General features: G+C 40.0%; 1 protein-coding gene across 3 annotated transcripts in view; it reads right to left on the reverse strand.

Moving 5' to 3' along the window:
* Positions 1-21383, reverse strand: part of tln2b (talin 2b) — a 94527-nt gene extending 73144 nt beyond the window's left edge. For all 3 annotated transcript variants that reach the window (XM_085282174.1, XM_085282173.1, XM_085282172.1), the window contains exon 1: positions 21262-21383. The gene's annotated coding sequence lies outside the window, so the exon portion shown is untranslated. The remainder of the gene's footprint in view (positions 1-21261) is intronic.
* Between the last annotated feature and the right edge of the window lie 954 nt (positions 21384-22337).

Below are 22337 nucleotides of genomic sequence, written 5' to 3' on the forward strand. Positions count from 1 at the left end.
ATTAAACAGTCAAAATATAACTTCTTTCTTTTTCTCTCTTGATCTGTTCTTAAGAAAATTTTGGCATTATCAACTTGTCATGTTAATCTTCCACATTCTTCCTCTTGGGGATCATAAAGTTAGCAAAGAATGAACTAGAACATTTATTCTAATATCCTAGAAACTGCATGAGTATTTATTGTAATGCACTCCATCTAATGCATTATTTCTCCAAACCATATGTTTAATGGCACGATCAAAAAGAAAGATGAGCAATAGAGCTCATAAAACTGTTTGAGAAAGTCAACACAGAAGCAAGCAAAACATGTTTATACTTTTTGGCTGCACTTTTTTGTTGTAAATGGTTTCCTCTCAGCAATTTTTTGAACCTGGTGTTAATCATTTTTTCACAATGTTATTGTTTACATTAAAATCTGTCTCATTATTAGTTGTCAGTCAGCGGTCTTGTAAAGTTCGTCATTTTAAATACTAGATACCCTCACCAGCCACTTCATTAAACATTCCTTTCAACTGCTCATTAACATAAATATATAATCAGCCAATGATATGACAGGAGCTCAAAGCATTTAAGTATGCAGACATGGTCGAGATGACCTGGTGAAGTTCAAACTGAGCAACAGAATGGGGGAGAAAGGTGATTTAAGTGACTTTGAATGTGACTTGGCTGTTATTATAGAAACTCCTGATCTACTAGGATTATCCCACACGACCATCTCCAGGGTTCACAGAGAATGGTCTAAAATAGAGAAAATATCCAGTGAGGGGCAGCTCTGGGAAAAATGCCTTGTTGCCAAAAATCAGAGAAGAATGGCTGGACTGCACTCAGCTGACAGGAGGGCAACAGTAACTCAAATAGCTACTTGGTACAACCAAGGTAGTCAGAAGAGCATGTCTGAATGCACAACATGTCAAACCTTGAAGCAGATTATGTACAGCAACAGAAGACCACACCAGTTACCACTTCTATCAGCAAAGATCAGGAAGCTGAGGCTACAATGTATATATTTAATATAGAAAATGTGAAAAATTATTGCAACATTTAGATAGTTTAGTCAAAAATTGGTGTAAATACCACAAGAGCATGGATCCATCCTGCCTTGTATCAGTGGTTCAGGCTTGTGCTGGTGGTGTAATGGTGTGGGGAGATTTTCTTGGCCCACTTTTGCCCCTTAGTTGCAATCGAGCATTGTTAAAACATCACAGCCTACCTGAGCATTGTTGTTGACCATGTTCAACCCCCCCTTTATGAACACAGTGCGCCCATGTTCTAGTGGCTGTTTTAAGCAGGATACTGCATCATGTCACAAAGCCCAATTAATCTCAAACTGATTTCTTGAACATGACAGTGAGTTCATTGTTCTCAAACGGCCTTCACACTCACCAGATCTCAATCTAATAGATCTCATTTGGGATGTGGTGGAATCAGAGATTTGAGTTACTGATGTGCACCCGACAAATGTGCAGCAACTGTGCGGTGTGACGTTTAGTTAAATCTGTGTAATTAAGAATTAAGCTAGTTCTGACAGCAAAAATGGGCTCAGCCCAACCAGACATAACTAATAAGGTGGCCAGTTAAAAAAAACAAAACAAAGAAAGAAAAGAGAAAAGAAAAAAAAATCTCCCCATCTGAAACGATGTGGTTTAACGAGACAAAAAAAATTATGCTCCAAGCATCTCCAAAGAGGAAAAAAAAAAAAAAAAAAAAAAAAAAAAAAAAACTTATCCCATGGTACCGAGGGTCATCTCTGCAGTTCCCTCTTAAACTCCAGCACCTAATTGTGAAGCTGAGCACACAGCTGTGACACTGCAGTTGGATACAGATTTTTTAATCTCTTCTTTTATATGATATCATCATGTAATCTCCATCGAGCTACCCAGGGAGCAGGCAAAGAGGCAGGAAATGAAATCAATGCTGTGTCTCTGCACTGGGTGTTACTTCATTAGTATGGGCACTACAGATGTAGCAGTAAATCTGATTTATGAAAGGGTGACAACAAAGAAAGCCACAGACGAAGGGGTCCACAGTAGGAGACACCCGCAGTTCTCCCCACAGCCTTACCTGTGTTTAACAAGGAAAGAGAGTAGTTTTCTAATGAAGAACACACTTTCATGCAGCTGCAACCAGAGGTCAATTTATAAGCATGGTATTAACTTTCATGATGAAAACAAAGCAAACAAAAACCATTTCATACGAGCAAAAAAGGCTGGTGTTTTGTTAATACGATCTGTAAATTATGATGATCAGAAAGTTTTACTAGTTGCTGACATTTTCACAATACATTTTATTGTCTTCACAGTATCCTTAAAACATTTAATAATGTTTGGCATTCACACACTCCTCTTCTTTGTGCATGGAAAGGTCTGTTATCCTAATTATGTCCCAAGTTTCTGCATGCTTCTTGTTCAGTTTTCTAGGATTGCAAAAGCAAAGTCTCTAACTCACCATTGCATTCTTAATGATTTGGTGGGTTGGTTATTATGGTGGGCTATTATTGACTACTCAAAGAACAGCACTGGCATATTTTCCCCTATAAAGCCCTTTTAGGTAAACTTTCAGTTGACTTCTGCAACCTTCTCTGTCCCAGTTACCAGATATGCTCTTCTAAACTGTTTCTTTTTGATGTATGTATGATGACTTCTGACATACCTTGGGAAAACAGCATTTCCTTCTTGTGCACCTCGATTGCGTAATTATTTACAGAAAGACCTAAATTTAAACATGCTTCTATCTCTTGTTGAAAACATTAAGGAATCTAGGGAAGAAGACTTTGAGGCTTGTTTCTTTTCAGAAGCCACTTTTTGAGATGTTTTGGGTTGTATGGCTGCTTACTTGTCCATCTTTGTCTTGTAAAAGATATTATGAGCTTATCTTCTAAATAGGTAATAATAGTTAATATTATCCTCATAATATATAGAATAAATTAATACATAAGATAATACCTGAAAACAAAAACAATCTATTGGAACATACGAAACACAGTTATTAAAACATTTATTTAGATGAGTTTTAGGAAACGGAGCAAGAGGTTAAAGAACAATCGATTAAGCACCTTTCGGAGATGTTACAGTCACAGAAAACTATACAAACGCTTTCTCACAGGGGAAGCATTGTATAGCCTTGATACGACATACCATCCCCTTCAAACACGGAGATTCCAGCTGATTAGTTGTGCACTCCCATGGGACTAAGAAGTGTAATTCAATTAGTCCCACGGTTCTGCACCGAAGAGAGGGAGACAGATCTATCTCACTGGACGACACCCAGGATGTGCTGTGCTGGTGTATGCACCGAAAAATTGGCAGCAGATCAGGCTGATGGTCCAAATTAGATAGTGTCATTTGCTAAAAGACTGCTAAGAACACCAAAATGCAGGAATATATCTAATAGCATCTTGAAGATGTTGCTCCTTAAATGCCCTTAGCGCTCATGAAAAACATTACCGACACAAAGAGGGACTGAATGAGAAGCGTTTCCAGGCCGAGGCTAGCAGAGAGCCTCGGCCAGTCTCGCCTTACATGACAAGCCAGCCACATTCTAAGCAATGCCTCTGAGCTTGTGCCATGAGTCGAGGATGCTGTCTCCCACTGAAGTCGCATACAGATCGCCCTTTCAGAGCACAGCCTCCTCCACTGTCTCTTTGTCCCTCCTCCCTGTGGGGAATTTATAAAGCTTCACAGTGCCTCACTCCATGAGATTCCTGTAATTTATGACAGCCTTTTCCCAGGCACAGAGAAATCAAATCAAACTGTAAATATAGTGCATGTTTCCCAGTATGAGCTCTTCACAGAGACCATAGATCACAAATAAATGCCAGAGATCCTGACAGTCATTAAATAACAGCATCAATAATCCCACATGTGGCAGCAGTACATTTGATTTGAGATTATGAAAAGGGCAGAAAGCATAGCTAATGAATGAGACACACCAGAAGCAAACCAGGAGAAATTCAGCATTACCAGAGGTATCAAGCCCCCCAAAAATCATCTAAGTCATTCTGTTTTTAAAGGCATGATCAGCAAAGAACCAGCTGTGCTCATTTGTACTGGAACGACCTTTGACCCGAGCCTGGCACAGATACACTTGGGTATGTATGTTATATGACACCAGATCAGCCAGACCGAAAGGAGAGTGTCATCTTGTGGGTATAGCCTCACAAGTGTACCGTGTCCACTGTGGGTGGGCAGCCGCCTCCATTAGCTGCAGCTCCATCAATCTCTGTGTCTGTGGAAATTGAAGACTCAACGGAGAGAGGGAGAAGCAAACAGCTGCCATATAGTGGACTGAGCAGATGGTAATGGTGGCAAAAAAGTAACACCATATCATTTTAAACATCCACACGGCATCTCAATTTGGGAAAAGAAAAGACGCATGTCTGCCACTTTGACAAAATACACTTCTCAGGCTGCCTAATGCACTGATGCTTGGCTTTTGCATGACATTTTATCTTGCATATATTTGGAAGAGCGCAACGCATGCAATTTGTTCACATTTGTCACTATGAGAAAATGGTTTGATGATTCCTTGCGTAAAGTGAGCGGTGCATATAGAGCCATCTATTATCAGCATGACAATTTATGGTTCAGTAAAGCAGTTTGTGTATATTGTTGAACAGTAAATGCATAAAAACACAATACCAAAGTCTTATCTGTATCGCAGCAGCAGTTTGGGGGTTTAAAACAGAAAAAATTGACAGGCATTATTTATAAAAAGACACAGAAAATGGGAAAGAAGTTGTGTTTTTACCGTTTTTCAAGATATGAGGGAGAGATAGTATGCCGAGCCATGTGTCCTGCAAGTCATCCTCATATGCTATGGAATTAGATACTTGGTGTCAGCACACCGTGCTCCATATCAACAGCATCATTTTTTTTTTTCCTATGCCACCCGCACTGACAGGAATGTGACAAATGTTGCAGTATTTCAAGGGATGGTAACAAAGTTACTGGGCTGCCAGCGGCACTTCAGCCCCTGCATTCAAAGCCGAAAACATTCAAATTCTTTCCTGAAAAACACAGGTAAATTCTACAAATGCACATCAAGGTATGATGATTTTAAATAACACGTGTTTTTTTTATACATTTGAAATGTAACTGCAGGTTTGCATAATTTTTATGATATTCAGGGTTCTCTCTTTTCCTGGGGCTAAGACACTTACTTGAAAACTTACACAAGCTTGCAGACACAGTGCTGCTTTTTGTCTAAAAAAAAAAACCTGTCATCTGTCCATATAAAAAACCCATTAACGATAAGGGAATCAAAAACAGCAAGTCATCACTTTGACTGATAAAGCTGTGGCTTTAATCTTATTAATATTGCACACAGTATCATTTAAGATATGCTGTCACCAAATGAAAAATCAAATCTTACTGCTTGAGGAAGAAATCTGTGAAATATACATGATTTAGGTTTATGCTGATACCCTATTTAAAGCTTTTTAATATCTCATCTTACATTATAAAATTATTCAGGATGTTCTGCAATTCATTGAAACAATCACCACTTGTTTTTATGTCTTTGACAACCTACTTTAAAACTCACAGTGAAACAGAACAATTCTTCTATAAATATCATGATTATTCTGCTGAGTAATTGTTTTACCATAATGCACATGTTCACAGCAGGCATGTTCCCTGTGCTTGTAACAGATTTGTCACAAGCAAATGACTGCAGGAAGGAAATTAGAGAGCATAATGGAAGGGAAACAATCAAATAATGCACACATGATATGATGGGCTATTTTTGTTGACCGTTCCAACAGCTATATAGCAAAAAGTCTTTTTCCTTCCCCACTGTAAAGGTCAAAGTGACTTTACTTTGCAAGAGATGAACACACATTAACAACCATAGATAAAATTGGGAATCATAGTAGATTAAAAAAAAAACATTGAGAGAGAAATATTTGTTAACCTCTGCTTTATGAGTCTTCTGCTTTCTTCTCTGTTTTAGTGGCTGCTCACACAGTAACAGGAAATTGATTACGGGTTTGCCAAACAATGCATGTTCTTAAGAAAGTCAACATTTATATTCAGTGCTCGTTCTTTTCTAGGAACAGCAATGTACACTCAAGCAAGGTTACAGTGCATAGCATCAGTATTTTGTATAATTAATACATGATTTGAATGAAAATATCCTCATTTGCTAAAGTTGTTGTATCATTAAGCCTGATCCTTATTCCCACAGCGGTAATTTATGATTTATGTTGGACTTGGCCTAATGAATCAGCATAACAACTAAGGTTGTGACAAAAAACTCACGAGGTCAGAAGATTGCAACTGCTGAGAAAAGAACAGGTGTTACATGCTGCACATTTTATTTCCACCTATCCATTTGTTTTAACTGCTTTCCAACCAGTCTTTACTACCTGGTGACAGGCAGAGGATACCCTGGACAGGCCACAAGACAGGGTCTAACATGCACAGACATGCACAGACAAATAACAAAAAGCCATCAATATACGGAGATTCAGTGCTTACAAGCTCCACACAAAATAGCCTCAAAGCAGGTTTATATCGAGAACATCTTAGCTGTTAGGCAACAGTTTGAGCTTTATTGTTTGGTGAATTAATGTTACAGTGTGTAAAATATCACCTCCAGATGTCAGTAGATTGCACACTGCGGTCAGCTGGATTCTGTTTTCAAAATTCAAGTGCTTAATTCTAACTATAGTGATCAGTGTAGTAGGGGTGCAACGATACACAAAATTCACGGTTCGGTTTGGTTCGATACTTTGGTGTCACGGTTCGATATTTTTTCGATACAAAAAGATGTTCATGCCTTTTTAATTTGTCATTTATTAAAATTATAAATATATATTTTAACTCAAAAGTACAGTTTTTAAATTTAATGTTGCTGAAACAAAAGTAATTAAAAAAATAAATATATCTCAGGGCTCTCAAAATTTCAAAATCCCTGGTAGCCCTTCGGGCAGGGACTCTTCAGTTTTTGGTAGCCCAAAATAAATGTAAGTAGCCTGAATAAAAAAAAGAGAGCAATTTTTTTGATTGATGTTTTGTTTCCTTTACAATATTATACATTAAAGTATAATATTGTAAAGGAAACAAAACATTAATCAAAAAATTGTTGAAAAACAAATTACAACATTGTATAAAAATTACAATCATCAACTCAAATACTTGGTTCTAATTGAACAGAAATTTCTATGAACTTGTAAGAACTGTGTAGGACATGAATCAGTCTGTGTCAGATCCTGAATTTGAAATTTCCGCTGAAGTCACGAGTAAGAGGCAAGTGGAACCAAGATCGAGGCCATTTGCTTTTTGAAGTTTGCAAAGACTGCTAAATTTTGCCAGTGGTGGTTCACTCTTTGCAACATAGTACGCTGTTCTAAACAGATTTTTCAGGTTTATTTTTAGTATGTTATTTTCAATTGGTGTTTGTTCTGGGAAAGATATTGCAGACTGAGCAATAATGCATTTCTTGCATTTCTCATGGGTTCTAATGGGGGCCTTTCTTAAAATGACTGGTCCCAGTAACAAAGGCGCTTGTCGACTCATAAATCGACCAACCAACAACACACCCGGCAGAACATTATGTTATTTACACGGGTGCACACAAGTGGTCCGCATGTGCGCATTCGCTGTCAAAATAAAAGACGCGCACCAGATAAGAAGTTGCAACGCGCGTTTGCGTCCATATAAAAAGCACTGTTTTTGTCCGCTAGAGTGGGATTTTCACGGCACATTCCGCACCACATCTCTGTGCGTTCATCATTTGTTTGAAGCCAGCTCACCTCCTGCAACCACTTTTCCGAGAATACGTGCTTCTTTTGTGGTTCGGACTCCTGACATTTCTTTGGAGGTGGAGGAACACCAAAGTAATTGCTTAAAGGAGCTTCTTCGACATCTTTAAGAGTTTTAAACAAATGTCTGTTCTCCTCCAGAAAATCTTATGTATGCAAACACGCGTTGCAACTTCATATCTTGTGCGCGGTTTTTTTTGGTTTTTTTTGACAGCGAATGCGCACCTGCGACCACTTATGTGCAGCCCCGGTTATATAGCTCGTCATATTGCAGCCACAGAAATTCTTTTGTCCATGAAACCATAAAGCTGCACTTTCTTTTTGCCTTATAGTCTGATTTGTCATAACCTTTCCGTTTTGTGGTAAGCTTTTCTTTGGCTGTCACTTCTTCACCCTGACCTGTCTTATTTGGCTCAGCAGAACTAAAATATATATCCTGCTGCTTTTACACACACACACACACACACACACACACACACACACACACACACACACACACACACACACACACATAACGGTCAGCGATTCTCTGCGCGATCAACCTCTCATATGTTTAAGCTTGCTGCGGGAGATTTCACTTGTCATGTTTGCATAGTAAGCTAACGATTGATAAGACGATGTCAGAGGAATTGGTGCGCAAATTATCATCACTCACCAATCAGTGCTGTCGCTCTCTATACACAGTTTGCGCGATTGCAAAGTGAAACAAGTGAAAGCAAAAAACAAGCGCAAATTCAAACGGGATTTCAATATGTCACATATTGACAGTGGCTCACCGATGCCAATGACATAATTACCCAGCTACATTTCCGAAAGTATGCAAAAGCATTGACATATATTTTTCCTTCCTACAATAGCCCGACGGGCAGGGCAGAGATAGATTTTGGTAGCCCGACTGGAAAAATCGCTAGCATATTGTAGCGGGTCAGGGCTGTTTGGGGTTCTGTTTGTACAGTTATGTTTTGTTTATGTTGCCATAGTGACGGGTGACGCCCTCTCGCTGCAACGGTGTGTCCTTCCGGGGTTAGAGGGCGCCCTGTGTGTTGTTGTTGTTGTTGTTGCTGTGAGGTTGCCGCGCTGAGCAGTTAGCTAGCGGCAGTGTTCTTCTGCAGATGTCAATAAACGGCTGTGCTCCCTGGCTAGCTCACGGGAAGCAAGACCAAACGACACCTCCGTCTCCTCCTTGTCTGAGCTCGCCACATTGGTGTCAGAAGTGGGATGATGGTGGCACCCCATGTTCTGACCCGAGTGACTTTTCCCCCGCCAGTCGTGACCGGCCGGTGCGCCAAAAGAAGGCACCTGGACATTTGCAGGACTTTGTGTGGGGTAGTGGGGTCGTCGGGGACGACTGACCCCTTAGGTGGGGGCTATGTAGCGGGTCAGGGCTGTTCGGGGTTCTGTTTGTACAGTTCTGTTTTGTTTATGTTGCCATAGTGACAGGTGACGCCCTCTCGCTGCCACGGTCTGTCCTTCTGGGGTCAGGGGGCGCCCTGTGTGTTGTTGTTGTTGTTGTTACTGCTGTGCGGTTGCCGCGCTGAGCAGTTAGCTAGCGGCAGTGTTCTTCTGCAGATGTCAATAAACGGCTGTGCTCCCTGGCTAGCTCACGGGAAGCAAGACCAAACGACACCTCCGTCTCCTCCTTGTCTGAGCTCGCCACAATATTAAACATATCAGGTCCCCATAAGGAGAATCATGTGCTAACGGTTGTCTAAATGACTCGGGTAAAGTTAGTAGCATGCATGCTTGTTGTTTTTGTCTGCTTCCACTTGTCTTTGCACTAGAATGATGTCGGTGTACATGTGCAGTCATATTCGTTGTGTTCCCACTAGTGCTGTCAGCGTTAATCTCGTTGAAATGACGTTAACGCCACAACACGGTAAATCTTCGTTAACGAGCTACCCATGATCGCCCTGTGCGTGGGGCTAGACGGCCAACACGTTAACGAGCTAACTGCGCTAACACACTAGTTCCCACCCATGTAATTGAGCATTGTGGCACATCCAACATACTGTTTTACTTTAGTCCATGACGCGCTTACCTTCAGGGTCATACGTCACATGAAAACCAAAATAATTCCAAACGCCAGTTCTGAATGAGGGTGGGGGAGGTTCAATTTGCCATGTTGCAAGGAGAGCTTAACTTCTGTCTCGCTAGTTTGCCCTGCGCTCTTCCTTCTGACGATGCTGTCTGTGTTGAACGCTCAGTGGATCTGCGCTCGACAGTGCAGCAAATAAAATAGTTTAATATAAGAAAAAATATCCATCAACTAACAAAAAATACACAATTGGGTTGCATCCTGCTTGCACTTAGGTGAAGCTGCTGACTAACAAGGCCCTGCAGGCTGGTTAGCAGCAATAGATGACAGAAGCATGCAGTTCAATTGTGTATTTTTTGTTAGTTGATGGATATTTTTTTTTCATTTTAATTTACCCATCAAGTTTAATTTCCTTGATATAGTTCTACTCACCATTCTGTAGGACTGCTTTCCGTGTTAAAGAAATCTCCAGCTCAAAATAGGTCATTTGTAATAGTAGAGAAAGGTGTTTTTCTCCAATTAGACCAACTGGACACTGAGATAAAGACTGGACTAAGGTTAAGCACATGACTGATGACTGTTCTGTTTTAAGTTTTCTTTCTTATAACACAGATTGGATCATACTGAGTTTTCCTCACTTATGATCCAGTCTTCTTCACTTCATCTCACCAGTGAGTCTGAGCTCACACAGCCTAGGCGGAGTAGTCGAACGCAGATTCACTGAGCGCTCAACACAGACAGCATCGTCAGAAGGAAAGTTGATAAAATAAATTACAAATTTTGTATTGTTCGATACATGTGTGTACCGAACCGAAAGCACTGTATCGAACGGTTCAATATCGATACGAGTATCGTTGCACCCCTACAATGTAGGACAACCTCTGGCCTATTTTCATCTACAGTGTAGGCTGCAAGTCCGCTCTTTACCTCAGTTGTCAATGTGCGTCTACATCTGTTCACTGTGGAGGAGGTTGTAAAGGTTTATGAAAGGGATGCGAGTCGATGAGTCAGTGAAGCTCACTTCTGACCGATGACAGCGATACAGAAGTGAGTTGTTGAAGATATCCTACAGCACTCGGTAAGTGCTGCTGTTTTGTTGCTGGTGTTAGCTGCTGTTAGGCAGCATTAGTGAAACAGCTCTGCTGATCCTCTGTCTTTGGCGTACTTCATATGTGGCCAGTCTATAGCCATATACATAAAATGACATCAGCACTAAGTAAATTTTGAAAAAGCTACTTTTTTTTTATTTTTTATGTGTGACTACGAAAGGCCTACATGTTTCTAAAGAACAGCAAGATATGTTTCATCCAGTTTCAGTCCAAAACAATTGCTGTATGAGCTCTAATTGCTAAAACCCCTCAAAAAGAACCTGATAGTGTCTTCTGCTCAATGTAATCAGACAATAATTTTGCTCTAAACACAAGGCCACTACTCCTGATAAGATAAGATAAGCTTTATTAGTCTCACGTGTGGGAAATTTGTTTTGTTACAACAGTGGACAGTGCAAAGTTGTATAGAAAAATTAGAGAAAAACACTGGAATAAGATATCAATAAGATACTGTACACCTAATCTAAATATATAAGGCTTAAGTAACGCAATTAGTTACACTTTACAGCATCCGGCTGCTAAATGCACTTTAGACATACCAATATAAAATAATTTTGATAGTCTGTGAGAGTCCACAGTTCTCTAAGAAGAACTGAGGTGCTGACACTACATAGCCCTGAGCCAGGGGGGAGAGAGGGGGAGAAAAGGAGGAGTTCTCGCTTGGTCAGCAGCCTGCAGAGGATCAGAGCAGAGGATAGCAGTAATTTCAGTGCTGTTCTTCAGACAGGGGAGTCCTTTCCCCAAGCAGTCGCAAAAACAGGCTGACAGCTACTGTGCACAAAAAGGACCTGACAGCCCACAATTAACCTTGATGTTAAACCACTGCCACGTCAATTGTCCCTAAACCAATATACTATAATAATGTCATTTTAGTTACTTTATCTGGCTGTTACTGAATCCAGCACACCTTGAATTATCTGTACAGATCTTAAACATCTGTGTCTATGATCATGTGACACAGACATGAAATATTTCCACACACTCTGGCTGTTTTTTTTCCCCACGGTGCAGCTGCATGTTCCATACACCTGTTTTTATTTTCCTGAACTTCCATATCTGTGTCATAGACCCGCATACTTGATTGGTTTTTAGAGATTTAGCGGTGTATTGGATTTTAGAAATGTAGAAATTTAGCAGGGTGTAGACACATTCATATTTCAAATGCTACTCTTTTTTTGTCTTCGAGCCACAAAATGTCTTAACTGCACTTCGTTACAGTGCTCTGGATTTGTCTTTGATGCATTTATCGCGCACATAGCAGATGGATAGTTGGATTTAGGCCACACTGACATTGACCTTTGGTTGAGTGGCATTTTAAGGGAATTCTATTCCAGTGAAAAATGCTCTCACAAAAGAGGATCGTGGGTGTACCATCATGTCTTTGAGAGATCTTTCAGAAACTGAACATGGAAATGTCTTCAAAAGCAGAACAAAAATAAATACCACTATACAGTACATTAGACTGTAGTAAAGCAATTACAGCTGGCATTAATATTATTATAACGGTGCTATTCAGAAGACTTTGACTGCATAAGAAACTTAAGTATTTGATTTCTTTTGAGTATATCAATACACAGTTCCCACAAACACACTGTTTCTGGCAGAGGAAGCTTGGAGGCACTACCAGTAAGTTTACAATGGTGCAAAGAGAAACTGGGCAGGTTACAGCATGGTCACTATTCACTCAGTAGGTAAAGTGGTCGCCCCATGATCGGAAGGTCGGCGGTTCGAATCCACTTAACGGCTACCCTGAGGTACCCCTGAGCAAGGTACCGTCCCTACACACTGCTCCCCGGGCGCCTGCTTAGTGGGCTGCCCACTGCTTCACAGAGTGAATGGGTCAAATGCAGAGAAAAACAAGTAATTTCCCCATGGGGATCAATAAAGTATCCATTATTATTATTATTATTATTATTATTATCAAACCATTGTAACTCAACACAGACAACCAGGCGATAACCTGTCTGAAGCAGCCGTTTGCACTGTAAAAACAGAGCAAAATAAACTGACTTAAAAAAAACGCAGCAAATCAGCTCCTGCAATGAAAACGCAATACCTAACTGTATTCACTCTTTGGGGACAAAGGGGCATAAGTTGAGCTGTGCTTCTCTTTTAATGGGATATATCAAATGACCTTCAGCGCTGATCATTAGTTTGATTCAAGTAAAGTAGATCATGTTTCTCTTCAAAACCAAAGCATTGATGTTTTTTTTTTTTTTAACTGAAAAAACCCTTAGTATGTGCTGTCAACAGCGCTGAACACAACCCTGTTCACTGGCACTTTACCAGTACAACTGATTCCTCAATGAGTAATTTATACGATATGAACAGGAGCAAACAATTTAATTTCTTTGTTCAAATATTTAGATAAGTGCTCACTGCTAGATTAAATGTCAACAAAGTGGCCTGAACTCAAAAAACACACACACAAATTAAGTGGAAAATAGCAATTACTCTTTGATTTACAAATAATTTATGTGAAAAAAAAATTCACAGAAAGTAAGAGGATGCCACTTTATGTCACTAACACAATTTGGAATACTGTACTGCGTTAGGGCTGTTCGATATACCGATATGTATTGGATGACGATATAAAAACGTCTGTTTCATTTTATGCTATCATTTGTTTCGTGGTGTCGCAAAATAAACTGTTTACGGCAATATGTTTTCATCCTTTTGATGGTCGCTGTAGTGGCTATATTAATTTCGTCTTTCTCTCTTTCTCTTATATTTAATATAACCACACTACTGACGGACAAGAGCCTGTTTTATGCGCTGTCGTTAGCAACAACGACGGTAACACTGTTGCGTGTCCGGTTGTTTACGTTCCACATAAACCTTTCACAATAAAGCTCAAGATCCTGTTAAAACTTTTCAAAATAAACTGAATCACTTAAAGAGCAGATTATTACGGATGAGAAGTAAAAAAAAAAAACCCGCCAGGTGCTAAAAAAAATAAACCTTAGACTCAAACGTTAGAACAAGCTTTTCCCCGCAGCACGCTGTGTAATAAATACTCACAAAGAAAACAGCGGCTGTTACAACTTATTTCTAAAAATGTATAGTTTCATGCATCGGTTAAAACACTCGACTCCAGGTACACGACGCGCAGCTGGAAACACTTCACGCAAGTCGACGTGCACGAGATTCACAGAATTAACAGAAAATGTTACATTTTTGTGATTTATATCGTTATCGGACGATAGATGTCTTATATCAGGATATGAGATTTTGCACAGCCCTATACTGTGTGCATTGCAGCGAAGGTAAACCTGTTGTCTAGTACTTCAAACTGGCATTTTAATTTGACATGCTGATGAGAAGTGCCACAGGCTGTGCGACTGCCACTGACCAAAACTACATCATGGCGGCATCTACTGACCTACTTTTTGAGTCTGTTGATTTATCCCGGCACAGCCACACCAGTTTAAAGCACATTTATAGTGTATATAAATGTGTATATAATAGAAATTCGAATTATTAATGAATTGCTTGCTCGCTTTTCTGTGAGTTAAAAGCACCAAAATAAAACAATATTGCATTAAACCTCACGCACTAACAATTTAACAACTGAGTGACTTGTGGATGTGATCAGTCTAAATGCTATGCTGTAATGTCCAACCATTATTAATCAAGTGTGGAGTCAGTCTAATCTAATCCCACTACATTTCTTAATTGAAAGAGAGCTCAGCCTCACTTCATATCTGAAAGCAAATTAGAAATATGGTCAAGTGTTTGCCGATTAAAAATCCGCATTATATATAGCTTTAACAAATTGCCTGTCTGCCACATTCATCTGTATGGAAAAATTCGAGAAACTGTTCTTTCAGATTGCTGTAATAGCAGGGGTTTGGGAATGGTGGCCAGCTCATACATTTGTTCTATAGAAAGTAATCTAAACGCAAGCCAGCCCCTAAAGAGGCTGTGATCACAGTGACAGCAGCGAGAGAAAACACAGGACCAATCTATTTCCCTTGTAAACACAGAACACAAAGGCTGGGTCACACCGACAGCATGGGGTGTGTTTTAGTTTCCACCTCCTACACACTCGTGCATCCAATATAGTTCAACAATCACACTCTCCAATGACTCTCAGAACCCTTACTTCCCACCCTCCAACTGAACATTTCCTGGGGAATTCCAACCAGGAATATATTCTTGATGACAGAGCAACTACAACAGCTGAGAGGAAAATCACTTCTCTAATGAACAGCAGGAGGCCTTGTCTTTAGCATTTGCTTGTTCTCGATGTTTTGTGGCTCAAAATAGTTACTCGTAAATGCATGACCTTGTTATTGTTCTCACGGAGCAGTTTTAGTGTCACTTATTGCGCCCCAGAACGCAGAAATTGAACAAACACAGACTAAAAGTGTTTCATGAGAGAGTGTGGTGTATTTCATGAACACGTTTGAAACATGTAAATTAGCAAATTAGGCACTGAGCTGAAAGTGTGAACTACAGCTATGCTAGCAGAGATGTTGCTATAGCTTCCTATAATACAAAATCATTGCAGTAATGGCCTCCGAAGTAGTTGGCAATAAATGTGAAAAGCTACAATTTAAATAGTCCTTGGTTTTAATTGCCAGTGCTCAATAAAACTGAAATACTGAATATTATTTAATCTTAGAAGTGTTGAATCTCTATTTGTGTTCTGAGCTAAACTTTTCAAATCTCTTTTTGATGAAGCTTACAAACTCTGCTTTCATAACCTTGGGTCTTGTGAATAGCATCTAGTGTTTTGTTTGAAGCAGCAGTCAGTTGCCGCTGGCAGATGCATGCTGCATGTGAGCTTGTGACATTGGTGTTCCTGAGATCTAATCATATCTGTGTAATACTGTATTGTGGAGAAAGCGTACAGAACTCATTGTAGATGCTCAGGCAGGAGAAGGTCTCTTCTTTTAAACACAGGCAAGCCATGGGCTTACATTGTGAACAACAAGTGAAAAGAAAATCCTAAGAACTCGATCTGCAGATTGCAGATTTATGTAAGTTAGGAAGGTCTCTTCAAGCCATTTCTGAACAACTGCAGATTCCAAGGTATCCAAGTACAACCTTTTCAACTTTTCGTCTCCACTTTGCTAGAGTCTGGAAGAAGACCCAAACTTTCACCCTTGGATGAGAGGAAACTGGTTGGGGTGTTCAAGAACAACCCAGGAAATATAAAGGCTCTGGGTGCCCATGAACTAAAAGTGGCTGGACACCAAGATCACTGTCCACAGTGAAGTGAGTTTCACATCATTGACTGAGAGGGTATGAACCAAGACAGAAGTCTCTGCTACAAAACGGACACCTTCAAACTGACTAAAATATGCAGCTACCAACATGAACAAGCCAAGTTCCTTCTTGAAAAAGGTTTTATGGTCAGCTGAGACAAAGATTGAGATATTTGGCCATAATGACAAGAGGCACGGTAAAGTGAGGCTTTCAAATTTAAGAACACTGTATCAACTGTCAAGCATGATGGCGGTAACATCATGCTTTGGGGCTTTTTTGCTTCCAGTGGTACTGGTATATTGCAGTGGATGGAGTAATGAAGGAAGACTATCTCAAATCAATAGCTAGACTTGGACACAGCTGGGTGTTCCAACAGGACAATGATGCCAAACATGCACTGAAGCTGTTTTTTGGAATGGATAAAGCAGGCTAACAATAAGCTACTGGAATGGACTTCCCGAAGACTTTATCTCTACCCTGAAAATTTCTGGACTATGCTTGAAAGCCCGTTCAGTGCAAGGCACCCAAATCGCCTTCCCTCAAAGCAACAACTATACCAATGTCTCCACAATAAAAACTGATAATGTGTGGTGCCACACCTTATATTTGTTAAGTGTTGAGCCTGGAAATCAATGTATATATGAGATTTCTTAATAAAGCTTCAAATGTACTGACTCCAGCAGTTACATGTTTGCACTGAGGCGTCTTGCTCTTTTCATTAATTACATAATGGTGACATTATAAACTAGAGCTGGGCGATAGAACATAACGATATGTATCGCGATATAACTTTTACTCGATAGAGAAATTAAGCTATCGCGATAGACCTCGCCGCTCTTGTCCTCTTTAAAAAAAAAAAAAAAAAAAAAAAAGGTCAGCCAATCCAAATTAAGTAGCGCAGAGCCGAACCAATCACAGCCGCAGCGTCACGTCGCGTGACTTGTTACGTACAGCACAAGTGCCAAGCCACACGTGTGTTTGTTTGGGAAACAACCAGTGGGTAATGGAGCCAGCCGTAATGGAGGAAATGAGTGTGCCGACTAGAAAAATCAACCGAGCGTGACCGAAGAGAAAACAGATGATGGTTGCAATGCCGGAGAGATTGTCGAACGGAAGAGCCATAGAAGTTCCGTAGTGTGAAGGTATTTCGGCTATTTCAAGTCTGACAAAAAACAGAGTAGCGTGCACTGTAAATTGTGCCGAAAGCAAGTCTGGAAATACAATAAACTGGTGCATGCGTCACACTGTGCGCCACGTTATTGTTTCGGTGAAATGAATTTCTACAATACTGTTAATTCTACTCTGCAGTGTTTAAATGCTTACATATACACACAGTTACTGTCCCTCCACACATACGACTCGGTTCTGCTTCTGTGCCCCAGCTTTGTTTACTTTTTCCCACCGAGGCTTCTAGACTTCTGATTGGCCAACATTTCTGCACGGTTAGGAATCTAGCGCCACCTGCTGCTTTGGCATGTTCATAGCAGCGTTTTCCTTCATTTCTGCCTTTACGTGTGAACGGGATTATTTTTTAAAACGAAAACGGAAAATCTCCGTTTTCAAAAATACCCGTGTACGTGTGGACGTAGCCTCAGTCTCTGACTGGAAGCGCTAATTCGTCATTCGGCTTTTGTCAGACTAAAGTAACTGTTAAAACTGTTTGAAAAGCTAAGCTATACAACAAGGAGAGATTGAGAATTTCCTTTTAGTTCTCAGTTTATTTGATATTGACAAAAGTTAGTCAGTTTTGTCTGTTCTTCTGTAAAACAAACTAAGATTTATTTTTAGAATTTATATTTTGTTTCTAAGTGGAATTGACAATTTAGTCTGTTTCGTTTGTTCTATTTTGAAACTTAAACGCTTTAGCGGCTGCCTTTTGTGTAGTTTGCAATATTTGCCTTTATCTATCTGAAAAAGTCTCATGTTCCTTAAGTACATCTACCCTGTTGAACTTATTATGGGAAATAAATATTTAAATAAAAACAAGCTGCTGATTATTTCACATTTTACTTGTGAGCAACGGCACATTTAAATCTTACAAATATAGTTATTTGGCTTATATCGTGATAGATATCGTTATCGCCTGAAATGAAAAAAACATATCGTGATATGAAAAAATCTCATATCGCCCAGCTCTATTATAAACTACATGAAATTTCCATAAACTTGCTTTTCTGTAATTCCACAGATCTGTCTAAATAAAGAGATCTTTATTCAATCTGTATATGCATTAACTTTTTTTGTTCTGTAATAAGATGTTCAAGATGTCTGACCTTATTATAGACAGCAAGATTATTATTTGACATTTTAAACTCTGGAAATCTTCGATGTTTGTCCTCATTGGTGCTGCTGAACCCAAACGCGCTTCAGCTTGAGATGGCTTGACATTCTCCTTCAGGATGTTTTTGTAGACAACAGAATTCATGGTTCCATTTACCACAGCAAGTCTTCCAGGTCCTGATGCAGTAAAACAGCACCAGACTATCAAACTAACACAAAAATATTTTACTGTTAGTATGATGCTCCTTTTCTGAAATGTTGTGTTACTTTTATGCCGGATGTAATGGGACAAACACCTTCCAAAAAGTTCAACTTTTGTCTTGTCAGTCCACACAGTATTTTCCCCAAAGTCTTGGGGATCATCAAGATGTTTTCTGTCAAAACTGAGGCAAACTTTTTGCTCAGCAGGGGTTTTCATCTTAGAACAGGCCGTGTTTGCCCAGTCTATTTCTTATGGTGGCATCATGAACACTGACCTTAACTGAGGCAAGTGAGCCCTCCAGTTCTTTGGATGTTGTTCTGGGGTCTTTTGTGACCTCTTGGATGAGTCGCCGCTGTGCTCTTGGGCTAATTTTGGTCAGCCAGCCACTCAGGGTTTATCACTGTGCCATGTTATTGCCATTTGTGGATATTGTCTCTCACTGTGGTTTGCTGGAGTCCCACTGCTTTAGAAATCACTTTATAACCTTTTCTAGACTGAGAGATCTTCACTTTGTTTGAATTCAGCTATCTGTGGGATACACCACAGATAGCAGTTTCAAAATACCTTTATTTAGAAACTGCATTTTGTGTTTACTTATGTTTTCTTTCTTAAATATTTAAATTTGTTTGGTGATCTGAGACATTTAAGTGTGACAAACATAGAAAGAAATATGACATGGGGAAGGGGGCAAACACTTTTCCACACCACTGTATGTGGATGAGCTGCTGGAGACCAGCACTACAAGGACTAAAGACCACAGGATCATCTGCATACATCATATGGTTCGCTAAAAGACTCAACCTTGCACCAAGTTTAACGGGTTCTCGGCTTCTTTGACAAGCCATCAACATAAAGATTTAAAAGAATTGGGGATAAAATTCCTTTTTGTCTAACTCTAATGCAAGATTAGAGAAAAATCCAATAAATTCAAACTTGTGCACCCAATTCTTGTTAAAGTCATTAAAGCTGTATGCTGTGCAGTTAACAGTTAAATGAAACCATTTAAAGCCCCAAATTACCATGAATATAAAGCTGTATATATGATGCTTACACTTTAAAGTAAGACCAAGCGATACAAAGTCAGGAAGGCACACAAAATACCTTGTAAAATGCAAGAGTGTTTTGCATTAGTGGTGCTTTAAACACACTACAGAGGTACTCCTACACCATTTCTTGCTGGAAATGTGTGGTTGGTGGAAGCTTTTATCCCACACTCTCTAGTGCCTTACTGTACCATTTGGGAGTGCATTTTAAGGATGGGTACTCCCAGTTGGAATCAAAGCTCTAGCATGCCAGTGATGCCTTTAAGCCATCCAGAATCTCAGCTGTCGACATCATGCTGAGACAGCTTGACCTTTCTAGTCACATCACTCAGGTAAAACATGTCACTCCACTGTCTGAAACTCCCTGATGGCATCGGTATCCTTGAATTGACCATCAATATCCAGGATGCCTCTTGTGGTAAATGCACAGCTGCTGTATTATATACTTAAGAGGAAATGGACTTTAAAAACGACGACGACAACAACAACAACAACAACAACAACAACAACAAACAGTTTTTCCATTACAGAGAAAAGAAGCTGTGCAAGTCTGCAGCTAACGTGGTTTGCTATATGAGTCAAACCAGTAAAAACACATATGATCCATGTTACTCAATGTAAAACCATCTCGGGGATTTACAGTTTGGCACCTTCAGCCCAGAGTCACTGTGCTGAAGCAGCATTGACAGCTGTATCTGTGAAACACCCACATAGCCCATAGCTCAAAAAAGCTCTCTTCACAGCGCATCTGTATGAGGCAGAAGGGCTTCTAATGGTTAAGGAGACGTGTCCTTCATTCAGAAGTTATGCGTCTTCCCTGTTGGCATCATGGAGAAAATAAGGTGAATGTTCACTCTGAGGATTGGTAAAGGTATCAGACGAGGGAAAAGCACTAATCTTTCTTCTAAGATGAATTAATGATCAGATTTTTAAAACTGAGGCAAAGCACAACAGTCCCTGCAAGCGTTAACAGTCTTAACATACTGACCAGTATTTTATTCTCCCTACATTTTCATTAACCTACAGTAAGTCATTCACCAGTGGCTACATCCCTGCATGCGCACTACACATCGTCAATGTCAGCTTTGATGTTGAGCCGATCCAGATAACATTCAGGTCAAGTCCAAGTTACTGTACAAAACATTTTTTTGCAGAGCAGCGAGGATGCTGGAGCTGAGCAGCATTAGTTACCTATTTAGCGTACTTCTAAGGACGAAACTGGGGAAGCCTAGATATTTAAAATGCAACACCAACGCCAAACAAGTGGGTCAATCAAATACTGTTACCTCTTATCTGTCAATGTCAAAAGCAATCAGTTATACAGTAGGCGAAGAAATGGGCTAGATTTACCAGTCTTATTTTAACGCGCAAACGAATCGACAGATGTCAGGTCCAAAGAAGAGCAAAAGGAAATACCAGAGTGGAAAACATCACACTAATCAAGTGAAAAGGTCGTCTGCAGACTGCTCATGTGAAATGTTGCCAGCGCTTCTGCTGAGCCAACATCGAGCGGTCCGCCTCCCTGTAGTGAGATCATTTGGGAGGAACAGCACCTTGAAGAATAACGCCAGGATTTAAAAAGAAACTGGATAGAATCTCTTAAAAGGCAAAATCCTACCTGATGTCCCTCACTCGTCAGTGCATGCGAGCTGACTTGAATGTAGGCGAAGCGACACACACCGCAAGCGGGTCAGCTCAGCCTGACTGCCTCCCTCCTCCACGGCATCAAGCCCCTCCTCGTTTATCGTACAGTGGAGAAGGATGAGGGGGGGGGGAGAAGAAAAAAAAGACCACAAATCTGTGCGCCGCAAAAAGGAAGCGGCGTCACACTCACGCACAGTGTCAGATAATATGTATCCCGATGAAGACAGATTTACAACCTTACCAGTGCGATGAGCAGATAAAATTAACCTGGCAATCATGCACAGGGATAGACGCACGGAAGATCTGAGAGACTGACCTCTCTTATTTTGAAAATGCTTTAATTTGTGCAGTGTAGAGCACCTGCCAAAAGCGTGTCTTCACACTAAGCGTTAATGGAAGCCTGGCATGGAGGTTTATGTTTAAAGTGGGGGCAACCTCCACAAGTCTTGCTATAACGTGCAGGAACGTACATCCCACACAACATTGAAAAAGAGTATCTGTCTGTTTTTTCGTGATTAATTACACTTACACTAACCCAATAATCAAGCAGTCAAATTAAGATAAGGCATTAAGATATATTTTAGCGACAAAATGAGAATATTATTTAATGTATCAATATGGCCAGCACCTCCCCTATCGGTGGGTGCACTATTGTTTTCTAAACATATACTACCCCCTAATGGAGATATGGAAGCATTTATGGTATGAATATTCTTTATTGTCATTGTCACAGGTACAATGAAATTGAAAGATGTCTCTGGTCAGTGCAACATCACAAAAGATAAATACTTAAAAACTATAATTAAATACTTAAAAACTATAATGATAGGATATAAAAGATAGAAATACATATAAAATACAGTATTCTCATACCGTAGATACACCCAAGCAATCCAGGCCTAAGGCCCCATACAGACACTCAACATACGACCTAGTTGATATATCACTCAAACAATCAATCACTCAATCAATTTGTTAGCGCATCCAACAAAACATGTCTGAAAGCATTCCAACAGGAAATACAAGGACATGCTCATCTCTGAGAAAATA

The sequence above is a fragment of the Mchenga conophoros genome, linkage group LG7 (assembly GCF_057382185.1).
Source record: "Mchenga conophoros isolate Kocher_MC1m ecotype Shallow Benthic linkage group LG7, M_conophoros_male_GT1.1, whole genome shotgun sequence".
Classification (NCBI taxonomy): Eukaryota; Metazoa; Chordata; class Actinopteri; order Cichliformes; family Cichlidae; genus Mchenga; species Mchenga conophoros.